Source organism: Myxine glutinosa, chromosome 1 (genome assembly GCF_964187855.1).
Source record: "Myxine glutinosa chromosome 1, kmMyxGlut1.1, whole genome shotgun sequence".
Lineage (NCBI taxonomy): Eukaryota > Metazoa > Chordata > Myxini > Myxiniformes > Myxinidae > Myxine > Myxine glutinosa.
Window position 1 is genome coordinate 210,560,357 of NC_136261.1, and position 12,089 is coordinate 210,572,445.

The 12,089-nt window shown below is 48.7% G+C and overlaps 1 protein-coding gene across 1 annotated transcript in view; it reads right to left on the minus strand.

Moving 5' to 3' along the window:
• Positions 1-12,089, minus strand: part of LOC144888223 (C-X-C chemokine receptor type 2-like) — a 44,226-nt gene that overhangs the window by 21,274 nt on the left and 10,863 nt on the right. The gene's annotated exons all lie outside the window — the stretch shown is intronic.

Sequence of the window (12,089 nt, forward strand, 5' to 3'; positions counted from 1 at the left end):
TTATTTTTTCACAATATTGTTGATCATTACAAATGATCATTACAAATCATCATTACAAAGATCATCACAAGTGGGACTTCCGGTTCCTCGGGCGAGTGAGGCGTACTTCGAGCTCTCCACGGCATCGAAGTTTGAGTGTTTTCCCATTCTTGTCTTTGTAAAATTTCCACTGGTTATTTTGCTGTGTACGTGTTATTGTGTGTTTCTGGTTGGTATTGGTTTGTAATTCGTACAAACTTGTGTGTAGTTAATCGTTTTCTGGGTCGTACCTCGTGCGCGGCCTGGTAACTTGGGGCTTCCCTCCCCCCGTCGGTGTTTTGTCGGTTTGGGTTATTTCCTTCGCTGTATTGCTTGTTTCTTTTATTTTGTTTTCTCCCCCTCACCTCACCTCCCGAGACAAAGAATTATATATTGATTCTTTCTCTCCTCCCGGACACGTGCTTGTTCGCTCTCCTCCTCATCTCGGCTTGTGCCCCGCCCCCTGTATCTCGTTTTCTTCCGCCTCTGCTCCTTCCCTCTCAAATCCACGTTCTGGCTTGGAGACTTTTCCCGGATTTTTTTTTTTTTTTCATGGTTCTGTTTGGATATTGTTGGAATATGTTTAAACCGCAGCCGTGATGCTGACGCCCCGCCCCCCCCCCCCCCCCCCCAGAATTTACATGTTTTAAACGTTTCCCAGTGTGTACCCTGGTCAGAATAGGTACACCGTATCCCTGCGTGTCGTAAGAGACGACTAAGAGGGTTGGCGTCAGGAAGGGCATCCGGCCATAAAAACATTGCCTCAAAAAGAGAACCATGACAATCACAAGTACATATGGGCAGGGTACAGCCCGAAGTGGAGATCGGTTTCTGAGGTTTGGGACATGGAATGTAGGGACAATGACAGGGAGATCAGGAGAAGTGGTGGAAGTATTGGTCAGAAGAAGAGTGGACATATGTTGTGTGCAAGAGACGAGATGGAAGGGAAGTGGTGTGAGAATGGTGAAGGGTAGGCAGGGACAGAAATACAAGTTTGTGTGGCAAGGGTGCCCGGAGGGCGTGAATGGTGTTGGTGTCCTGTTTTCTGAGGAGTTTGTAGACAGTGTGGTGAGTGTGACTAGAGTGAGTGATAGGTTGATGATGGTGAAAATGATGATTGGAAAGCTCTTGGTGAACGTCATCTCGGGATATGCTCCGCAGGTTGGTCGAAGCGATGAAGAGAAGGACAAGTTCTGGTGTGCGATAGAGAAGCTGATGGAAAACGTGAAAGATGAGGAAGTTGTTGTGGTGGGAGGAGACCTAAATGGACATGTGGGAAGGAGTATGGACGGTTTTGAGGGAGTTCATGGGGGTTACGGATATGGTGTGAGAAATGGAGAAGGTGAAAGGATTTTGGAGTTTGCTGATGGAGCTGATTTGTTGATTTGTAATACTCAGTTCCAGAAAGAGGACAATAAGCTTGTTACATACACGTCAGGTGGGTCGACGACAACCGTTGACTACCTGATGGTGTGTAGGCGAGATAGGGGGCACCTCCGGGACACAAAGGTGATCCCGGGGGAGGAGGCTGTTTCACAGCACCACTTGGTTGTCTGCGACATAAGGGTGAAAGGTGCGAGGAGAGCTCGGCGGGTGAAGTACCAACCGAGAATGAAGGTGTGGAGGTTGAAAGAGGTGACAGTAAGGGAGGCATTAAAAGAGAGGCTGAGTAGGGTAGAGGATGATGTGGTTGAGCTTGAAAGTGGTTGGATGTCAATGAAAGCTAGTCTGTTGGGAGCCGTTGGTGAGGTATGTGGATGGACAAAAGGACCACCGAGGCACTCGGAAACATGGTGGTGGGATGTTGAAGTTGGAAAGAGGATTGACGAGAAGAGGAAGAAGTTCAAAGAGTGGCAGAAGGCGAAGGGTACGGGAGCAGAAACAGCAGAGCATGAAAGTTATAAGGCAGCCAGGAAGGCTGCAAAGAAAGAGGTAGCAAAGGCGCAGGAGGCATGTAGGAAAATGTTCGGAGAACGCTTGGATTCGGAAGAGGGTCAGAAAGCAGTATTCAGGATTGCAAAGCACATAGCGAAAGAGAGGTGTGATGTGATGGGGGTGAGTTGCTTGAAGGATGAAGTGGGACAAATCGTTGTCGACCCAGATGGAATTAAAGGAAGATGGAAAAGATATATGGAAATGCTGTTGAATACAGAGAATGAATGGGATGGCAACATAGAGAGTAACCCAGTTTTAGGACCGGTAGAGAAGATAACTGAGAAGGAAGTTGAGGAAGCGATAAAAGCAATGAAGAGTGGAAAAGCGGGAGGGCCGACGGGAGTTGTGGGAGATATGTTGAAGGCAGCAGGAAGTTGGGGTGTGAAGAGAATGACAGAGATCTGTAATCTGGTGGTGAAAGAAGGCCGCATTCCAGTGGATTTGGGAACTGAGTACCCTCGTCCCTCTATACAAGGGGAAAGGTGACCCTCTGGAGTGTGGCTCGTACCGAGCGATAAAGTTATTGGAGCATGGAATGAAGGTGTTGGAAAGGAGGATAAGGAAGAAAGTGAAGCTTGAAAGTGGTTGGATGTCAATGGATTTGCAGATTTGCATTTGCAGTTTTGCAAACGAAATGCAGTTTGGATTTGTGCCAGGAAGAGGAACGACAGATGCGCTTTTCATTGTGAGGCAGTTGCAGGAGAAGTACATGGATAAGAGGAAGAAGTTGTTTTTTGGGTTTGTTGATCTGGAGAAAGCATTCGATAGGGTTCCACGCAAAGTATTGACATGGGCATTGAGGAAGTTAGGAGTGGAGGAATGGTTGATCAGAGTAGTGATGGCAATGTACAAAAGAGCACGCACAGCTGTAAGGACGAAGGACGGGAACAGTGGTGAGTTTGAGGTGAAGGTGGGAGTGCATCAGGGGTCGGTACTAAGTCCACTACTATTTGTAGCTGTGATGGAGGTGCTGGCTCAGAACGTAAAGGAGGGTTTACCGTGGGAGTTGTTGTATGCAGATGATCTGGTGTTGATTGCGGAAAGTATGGATGGACTGAAGGAAAAGATGAACAAGTGGAAGGAATGTATGGAGACAAAAGGTCTGAAGGTGAATATCGGAAAGACAAAGGTGATGGCAAGTGGTAAAGCATGTGGTGAGGTGGAAAGAACTGGGAAGTGGCCGTGTGCTGTGTGCAGGAAGGGTGTCGGAGTGAACTCCATTCAATGTACAATGTGCGCTGAGTGGGTTCATCAAAAATGTAGTGGTCTGAGAGGGTCATTAACCAGTGTGGCAGCTACATTCAAATGTAAGGTGTGCGCAGAGGGAGCTGCAGATGGAGGAAATGTTGAGTTGGATCTTGGAGATGGCGTGAAGCTGGAAGGTGTGAAAACATTTTGCTACCTCGGAGACATGCTGAATGGAGAAGGTGGATCAGACTCGGCAACGGTTGCTCGAGTGAGATGTGCATGGAAGAAGTTTCGGGAACTGAGTGGCGTGCTGATGAGGAGGAGAGTGTCGCTGAAGCTGAAGGGAAAGATGTATGCTGCATGTGTGAGAAGTGTTATGATTTATGGGAGCGAGACATGGGTAATGAACGTAGAGCAGCAACGAAGGCTGGAAAGGGTGGAAATGCGAATGGTTCGATGGATGTGCGGAGTATCGTTGAGAGAGAGGAGGACAAATGATGAATTGCGAAAGATGATGGGAATATTGCCTGTGATTGATGCTGTGAAGAGGAACAGGTTGAGATGGTTTGGTCATGTATTGAGGAAGGATGAAAGTGACTGGTTGAGAAGAGTGATGGAAGTTAATGTAGAAGGAAGTAGAGGACGGGGAAGACCGAGAAAGACTTGGCTAAAGATGGTGGAAGAAGAAATGCGGGCAAGGGGGTTAACAAGGAGAGATGCAGAAAATAGGGCAAAATGGAGAAGATTGTCATGGGGACCGCAAGGCTAACCCCCGCTCTAGCAGGGAAAATTGCCTTAAAATGCATGTTGTTGTTGTTGTTGTATTACAAATGGGTAAACCAATATATTTTGGTTATTGTCATTACTTTGTCTCTATAATGATGGCGATTGTTGGAAGGCACTGTTAAGGTGGGAAGAGCGATCGTTAGAAGGGCTCATCCAGTCAGCCACCAAAAAGGAAGAGAGATATTGTCAGAGGGTCCGGTCCACTCCAGCCAGACACCGGAAGAGAAGAGAAGAGTGAAGTGAGATCATCGGAGGGTCCGGTCCATTCCAACAAGACACCGGAAGAGAAGAGAAGAGTGAGATAATCGGAGGGTCTGGTTCACTCCAGCCAGACACCAGAAGAGAAGAGAAGAGCGAGATCATCAGAGGATCTGGTCCACTCCAGCCAGACACCAGAAGAGAAGAGAAGAGTGAGATCATCAGAGGATCTGGTCCACTCCAGCCAGACACCGGAAGAGAAGAGATAGATCATTGGAGGGTCTGGTCCACTCCAGCTATACACCAGAAGAGAAGTGAGTGAGATAATCGGAGGGTCCGGTCCACTCAAGCCCAACACCAGAAGAAAAGAGAAGAGGTGCTTCCTTCCGCTATTCTTCGAATATGCGGCAGTTCTTGAATGACGTATTCCCAGACAATTTAATAAGAAGATGTGGACTAATTCCGAGGCCCCCTTGTTCATCTGACATGTCCTGATTAGACTACTATACTTTTATGGAGCCATGTTAAAACTTTTGAAGAAGAAGAAGAAGAAGAAGCCTTCCTTTACAGGAAATACATCAGACTTATCTAATACTGTACTGGCAATAGTACCTGTCCCCAGTGATGAGAAAAACAAGTAAAAATACCCAACCCCAATGCTTGGAAAAAATTTAAGTTAAACCATCAATTTAAATTATTTCATGGACGCAATTAACAAAAAGGTTAATTGTGCTGCACTCAAAAAAGCCAGCCTTTTCAATTTGAAACTAATTGGGCGTCCTGTTTGCAAAAAAATGCTATATTGGTCACTCTGGCCTCAATTTGCATCCTCAAAATGGCTTCTGACACTGCGGCCACATAGCCCGTATTACTTCCCACACAAAGTTGTATCTGTACCCCGAGTGTGGAGTTTGTAGCTTTGAAGATGTGGCCGTGGATAAGGAACAGACCCACAGAGAGAGAGAGACACCACAAACAAACACATTCACGCTTAATATATACGAGATTTAGCTGTTATTTGCAGTTGTTATTGGACTTTGTGTGCTATATATACATCCCCTATACTATGTGCATCCCCAAATATATTGTAACGATTTTGAGAAGTGTAACGGGTTTTGAGAAGTGTAACGGGTTTTGAGGAGTGTAACAATTTTGGAGGAAGGGTAACGGGTGTGAAGAGTATGGTTTTGGTATGGTAACATCCTGGTAATGTAAATAATGGTCGCAGCCGTCCTCCTAATTAATTTCATAGAACATACACGCAGGTCACGATATATCTTTTAAATAGTGTATTTCCTTATTCCATGTAGGCTAAGTATGTGTTTTCCACTAGATTGACTTTGCATTGTATCAAACAAAATAAGCGTAGGCCCTTCCAATTTCCCCAAAACCTCCCTTCCAATTGCCTTCCGCATTTTGGCTGGTTTTCTTCAAACCACCATTGGCCACGAGGTAAGGTTGGGGAAGAAAGGCGTGTCTCCACCTCGTCGTAAGAGGGAAGGAGTGAACCAGCCCTAACAGCCAATCAACACCGCGGTGAGTGACCCGGTAGGCGGGCCCTCGGAGTCGGCGGCTTGATTTCGCTGGAGGTGATAAAAGCGACTGCAGGGGACTGCTTTACGAGTTGAGTCCAGATGAGAGATGACTGGAGAGAGGCCTTGAGAGATACGCTGGGGGATGACCTGGAAGAGGAGCGCAATCCACCGCAAGCCCTACCTACCTACCTACCTGCCTGCCTGCAATACCCCCCTGTCGTTGGAGAGACGCGCTGAACGGAGGGAGACGGCTCCACCCCAGGAAGAGGAGCAGGTGTGCCGAGCCAGCGCGTGACGGCCGCGGATACGCGACGGAGGTTTTCCCGCCAAAACCGCGAGGGGTGCTGCGGCCTCCGACCTTGCCTTCCTCCACGCGTCCACCTCAGCTATTCCTTCCTGCAATATCCACCGTGTGAGTGTGAACGTCCTGTCCTACTCGTTTGTCTTGGGGATTAAGTAAATGAAATAGAATAAGTTAACAATGCACTGTGTGACTGCTCTTTTCCATCTATTGCTGTAAATAATATTGGTCGCTCTAAAATATTGCTTGTGTGTGTATAATAAATCTGTTCTTCCTCCGTATTCTTCTTCTTCTTTTTCATTCTCTTGCGATCGCTTTAGAGATTTCCCGATTGAATATCCGTGGGGCGATCTGGTCAACGTCGGGTGAAATCGGGTTTTAATCGGGGAGTAACTGTTCGGACGCGGTTAAATACACCACCGCTCGGTCCATATAACATCTAAAAGCCGCGTCTGTAACAATTGGTTGTCAGGAGGTGGGATTCGAACCTGGGACTAAATTTATTTAGCCCAAATTTTGGACACCAATTGTGTTAGTACCGTAACAATTGGTGTCGAGGAGTTGGATTCGAACCTGGGACTAAATTTATTTAGCCCAAATTTTGGACACCAATTGTGTTAGTACCGTAACAATTGGTGTCGAGGAGTTGGATTCGAACCTGGGACTAAATTTGTTAGGCCCAAATTTTGGAACACCAATTGTACTATTAGAGTAACAATTGGTGTCGAGGAGGGAGATCGGACCCGAAGCGCGCTTAACGCGCTCAAAATTACAAGCTGCCGAAATTTATTTTGTTTTATAAAGCAAAACCCGAAGTTGGAGATCGCGCCATGGACAATCAAGGCGATCGGATGTCGGTGGGAGAGATAGACAGGGTGGAATCGACCCAGGACCTCGGGGAAATGTATGTGGAGGAAAGGGAGGAGGAGAAAAATGGCAATGTGGTTGCGGAGGTTTCAGACGCACAAAATGGCGCCCTCGCGCACGTGGTTGAGGAGGCCACGGTCGCGGAACCAATGAGCGCGACCCAAATGCAAGCCTTCATGACCCAATTCATGGTGGAAATGCAGAAAAATAACGATAGTGAGAAAATGGAAAGCAGAAAAATGGGGGCCCTTATGGACAGGCTAGAAGCCAAAATGGGACAAATGGGGAACCGGATGGATGCTCAGGGTGAGCGATTGGAGGGCCAAATGGGGGTAATGAGGGACGAAGCGAGGGGTACCGGTAAGGAGTTAGACAAGAAATTTGAGGGGTTAGACAATAATTTTAAGGAGTTAGACAAGAAATTTGAGGGATTAGACAATGGGATAGAAGGGGTGAAAAATGGGTTAATGGGGGTAGAAAACAGAATGGCCGCTCAAGAGAATCAGTTAGAGGGGGTGAAAAATGGGTTAATGGGGTTAGAAAATAGGATGGAGGACAAATTGCGGGAAATAGGGGAACAATCCGCCCGGGAAATCGAACAGATGGGGAACCAGATGGAGGAAATACGAAGAGGGATGAGTGAGGAGGTCTCGGGGCTACGCGAGGAGGTAAAGCGAGGCGAAAAGCGTATCGAGAAAGAGGTGAGAAATAATACGGCAAAGTTACAAGGGGGAATAGAAGATCTGACGGAGGAGGTGGAGCAGCTGACAGAGGGACAAACTAAGTTAGTGGAGCAGGTTCAAAAGAACACGGCGGTACTAGGAGGGTTAAAGGCGACACAAAAAGAAATTAAAAACGAATTAATAGCGACGCAGAGGCAATGTCAGATGGTACGGGAGGAACTGACAATGAGGGTGGAAGAGGTGACAGAAGCAATGGAGACAAAGGACCGGGAGGTAAGGACGCACGTAGAAACGGTCACGGTAGCCTTAGAGGACGAACTTGAGGAGACGCACCGGGAAATAAAAGAGGTTAAACAAAAATTAGAGGAAGTGGGAGAAGAGGTGAGTGAAATTAAGAAGGGACGGACAGAAACTAAGAGAGAAATCCGGGAGGAGGTGATGGAATGTGTACAAGGTCTGTGTTCAAATCATGATGCGGTGCTCACTAACCAAATAAAAAGTTTGCAGGTGGCAGAGAAGGTGCGACGAGGTACGGAGGTGAGTGGCAATGTACATGATGTGAGGGGAGATTCAGTCGGCTTGGGGATTGGTTTGGATCCGGGTGTTCGTGAAAGGCCGTTGGTGAGGTGTGTGACAGGACAGGTGTGCGAAAAAAGGGGTGTGCGAGAATGTCCGACCATGGGGTGTGTGAGGAAAAAGTGCACGCCGAGGAGTGAGTGTGCCGTCAAGAGTGAATTGGTCAAAGCGCGTGTGCGAGGGAGCACAGGGAAGCGCGGTGTGGTGAGTGTTACGGAGGAAGTAACGAAAAAGTGTGCGCGGGAGGACGCGCGAGAAAGGTGTGTAACGGACGGGTGCATGGGGAAAGCGCATGCTGTCAAGAGTAAGGGAGAATGCATGCCTGTGGTGAGTGTTACGGAGGAAGTAACGAAGAAGTGTGCGCGGGAGGATGCGCGAGAAAGGTGTGTAACGGACGGGTGCATGGGGAAAGCGCATGCTGTCAAGAGTAAGGGTGAGTGCGCGACTGAGAGTGGAGGTGAGAGTAGTGAGAGTGAAACGGAGCGTGAGCTGGTTGTGATAGGTGAGCGAGGATGTACACCTGGGATGGAAGGATGCACACCTGGAATGGTAGAGCGTGAGTGGGAATGCACGCTGGAATTGGTAGTGAGACACGTGGTTGGGTGTGCGGGTGAGAGCACACCTGTGATTGTCACAAAGGAGGTGACCGAGGAGGGGGCGCGAAGCGGTGTATTGGTGAGGTGTGCGAGCAACGAATGTGTGCCAAAGTGTTCGGTGGTCAGGTGTGTGACCAAGTCGGTGAGCGGAGTGAGTGTACCGAGGTGTGAAAGAAAAGGTACGAGGAGAATGGGAACGGCTGCATGTATGAGCAAGAAAGAGGTAGCGTATGCATGTAAGCCTGCAGGTGAAGCGTCGACGGTAACCGGGTTAAAGGTTAGGTCGACTTTTAGCCGGATCGGGCCCTCGGTGCGTGCCGGGCTTCGCGTGCCGCGAGAACCAGCGGAGATCCGAGCCACGGCGGGTTCGAAAGGACCGCCGTGCGCGATCCACGCTGGGCCTCGCGTGGAGCGGCCGCGTCCGGGCTCCACAAGGCGGAGCGGGCAGCTCGATAGGAAGGGTCGTCATGGCGACCACTTTCTATTGAGACGTGCCGGCAGGTCGAGATCGGGACATTGGATGGCTCCACGCCGAAGTGGTGCATGGGATCTCGGCCCGGGTAAGCCTCCGTCCCTGCCCCGAATGCGGGACGTATCCAGCCGCTGGCAAAAAAACGAGCCGCGTTCATTGCTCGGCTGTACGAAGCCGGGCTGTAGATGTGAATTGGCGCACCGAGAGGATGTAATAAGTAGACGGGTGATGGTGATAGTGATAGTAGTGATTTGAAACGAAATTTAGAAAAGTGAATAGAATTGGCAGTAAATGGAAAATTTTTGAATTGTTGGATTTGGACGAGCGAAATTGGTAGTGAGAGACCCCCGATGTGGTGGGATGGCAAATCCACCATCCCTCACAGGTGGGGGCAAATGCGCTATAGATTATGGGGTTTATGGCAGTGAAAACGAGCCAGGGAGGGCTTGGATAATGATAGGGATCTAGCGAAGATGACCTTAGGTAACGATAAGGTTAGTTAGTGACTGATACCTGTAGTGGGGACGCAGGTAGATTAGTGTGGATTATAATGACGTGGGAGCGCAATAGTTTAAAGGGACGACTGGGAAGCGCAAGTTTCAGAGGGGAGTAGTTAGCTGAGATGATGCCGTGTGTGTGAGGATTGAACAGGTGAGAATGGAACAGGTGTGATTGCACAGGTGTGCAACTGACAGGTGAATGGAGCAGTGTATGAGGGAGTAGTGGTGATTGCGTGTTGTGTTGACCAAATGGTCCAGGAAGAAAGGAGGGTGCAGGTGGCACCAGGTATGATTGCACAGGTGTGCAACGACAGGTGAATGAAAGACAGGTGTATGGAATAAATGGTATGGAGTATTGGAATGGATGGTCGTGGAGTGAGTATGGTGGAAATTGTGGAGTGGAGTGGATGGTGCGAAGGTGTGAATGGGGGAAGAGTGGACCCCCATCACGGATACCCGGGGCGGGTAGTGTAAGTGTTAGGTAGAGGGTATAGGTAAATTGTAGTTGGATATTGGCATCTGTGGTGCGGGTGACAGAATGGTATGTGGATGGGTGCGTTGGTGTTGTGGAAATGGCTGGGCGTGTAGCCTGTTAGTGTGTGTAGTTGGTTTGGGCACTCCACCACTGTGAGGATGTCGGCCAGGTGAGGCCGCAGGTGGGCTCTGGGAGCCGGTAGTAGTTGTTGTGGATGGGGCCCGAGGATCCGGAGGACGGACCCGGGTAGCCCAGTGCCAGAGGGCACCAAGGGGTGACAGAGCCAAGAGGGGTCTTCCCCAGTTAGTTAGGTTAGGGTGAGGAGCTAGGTAAGCTCGGGTGGCAACTACAGTGGTGGAGGTGTGCAGGTGGGTAGACCTGTTGGGAGAGGTACACGTCGCAGCCCAGAAATTGTGCGAGGGCACCGGGAGATGAATCGGGGGAGTGAGACCCCAAATTGAAAAGCACCACAGTTTGGTCAATGGGAATTGGTTTTTAAAACCACATAGAGTAAGATTGCCAATGGATTGGCAGGGAAAGACCCCGGGTAGTGTAAAGTGTGTTAAAGTCATTTAGAGGATAGTTAGGATGAAGGATCTCCTCACACCATCTGCATCCACTCACCTGAGGTGACAGGTACTCCACACCATGCCATGTTTTGATTATTTTTTATGATGCAAATGTTTGGGTTGTGAGACGCATCATGACGTGGGTGTGACATTGTGCTTTGATGTTCCATCTCTGCCTCCTTATGAGGATTGATGATGAATTTGATGATGGCAAATTTTGAAGTAGAGGGATTGTGGTGACGAATTTGGTATAAGGGAAATATGGGGAAGACGTGACAGTAGTGACGAATTTGTAAATGTGTAGATTTTTGTACATATGGGGTGAGAACAAGGGTAGGGTAGGTGACAGGGGGGTGACGTACGGTAGGGACGAGCTTTCTCACTTCGCCCTCCGTACGCATTTCACCTTGCATTGCCTTATTGACGTGTACCCTTGTGACCTTACCCCTCGCTCAATTGTCTTTCTTTTGTCTCCCACATGACCTGTGCGCCATTGGGTGCCGATGGGAGCGTGCGTGAGGTGGCCATTGTGCGCCCGAGATTCCCAGAACCAGCATGCATTGCGTTGATGTACCACTTTATGGACCGCTGTTCTGCGGCCAAGTACCACTTGATGGACCCCAGGTTCTGGGGCAGGGCACCTCTGTTGGAAACCGGCCATAGTGGCCAGGGAATCTTGCTTGCGGACCTCGGTAAGGTGGCACCTATGCCAAACAGGTGGACCACCCTTAGTTGGCCCCTGAGGCCCTAAATAAAAATGGACACAAGTTGTGTTTTTTTTAGTATGTCCAAATAGGCCGCATGAAGCCAGAAGACGTCGGGAAGAACATCGGCCCAGCAGAGAAGGAGAAGACCACCACCAGTAGTTTTGTTGTGTTTATTATGAACCATGGTAACCGCACCGGATGGTGTTTTTTGGGTGCTTTGTGGTGTTTGGGTGCTTTTGGGTGCTTTGGTGGTATTGGTACTGGTGCATCGATGCAATGCGTGCTGTCTCCTCCCTCCCAACAGGAATTTCTTTCTCTTGTTCCCTAAAAAGAAAAAGAAAAAAACACACAGGTCCTGGGTTGCGTTGTAAATAAGAAATCACGTCATTGTAAATAATGCTCCCCACCGTAAATGTATAGTTTCAGAATAATTCCGTAATTCGGTTAGCTGTGGGCTTGAGTCTGTTAGACAGGATGCAATGCAATAGGGGGACATACTTATTTGTGTTTTAAAAATTGTCACACTCAGGGTCAGGTTAATTGTAGAGGGAATTACACCTACATGTCACACTCAGTTAAGTCTAGTAGGCCCGAGGACGTGCCTGAAGAAAGGAGGGTGCAGTGTAACGATTTTGAGAAGTGTAACGGGTTTTGAGAAGTGTAACGGGTTTTGAGGAGTGTAA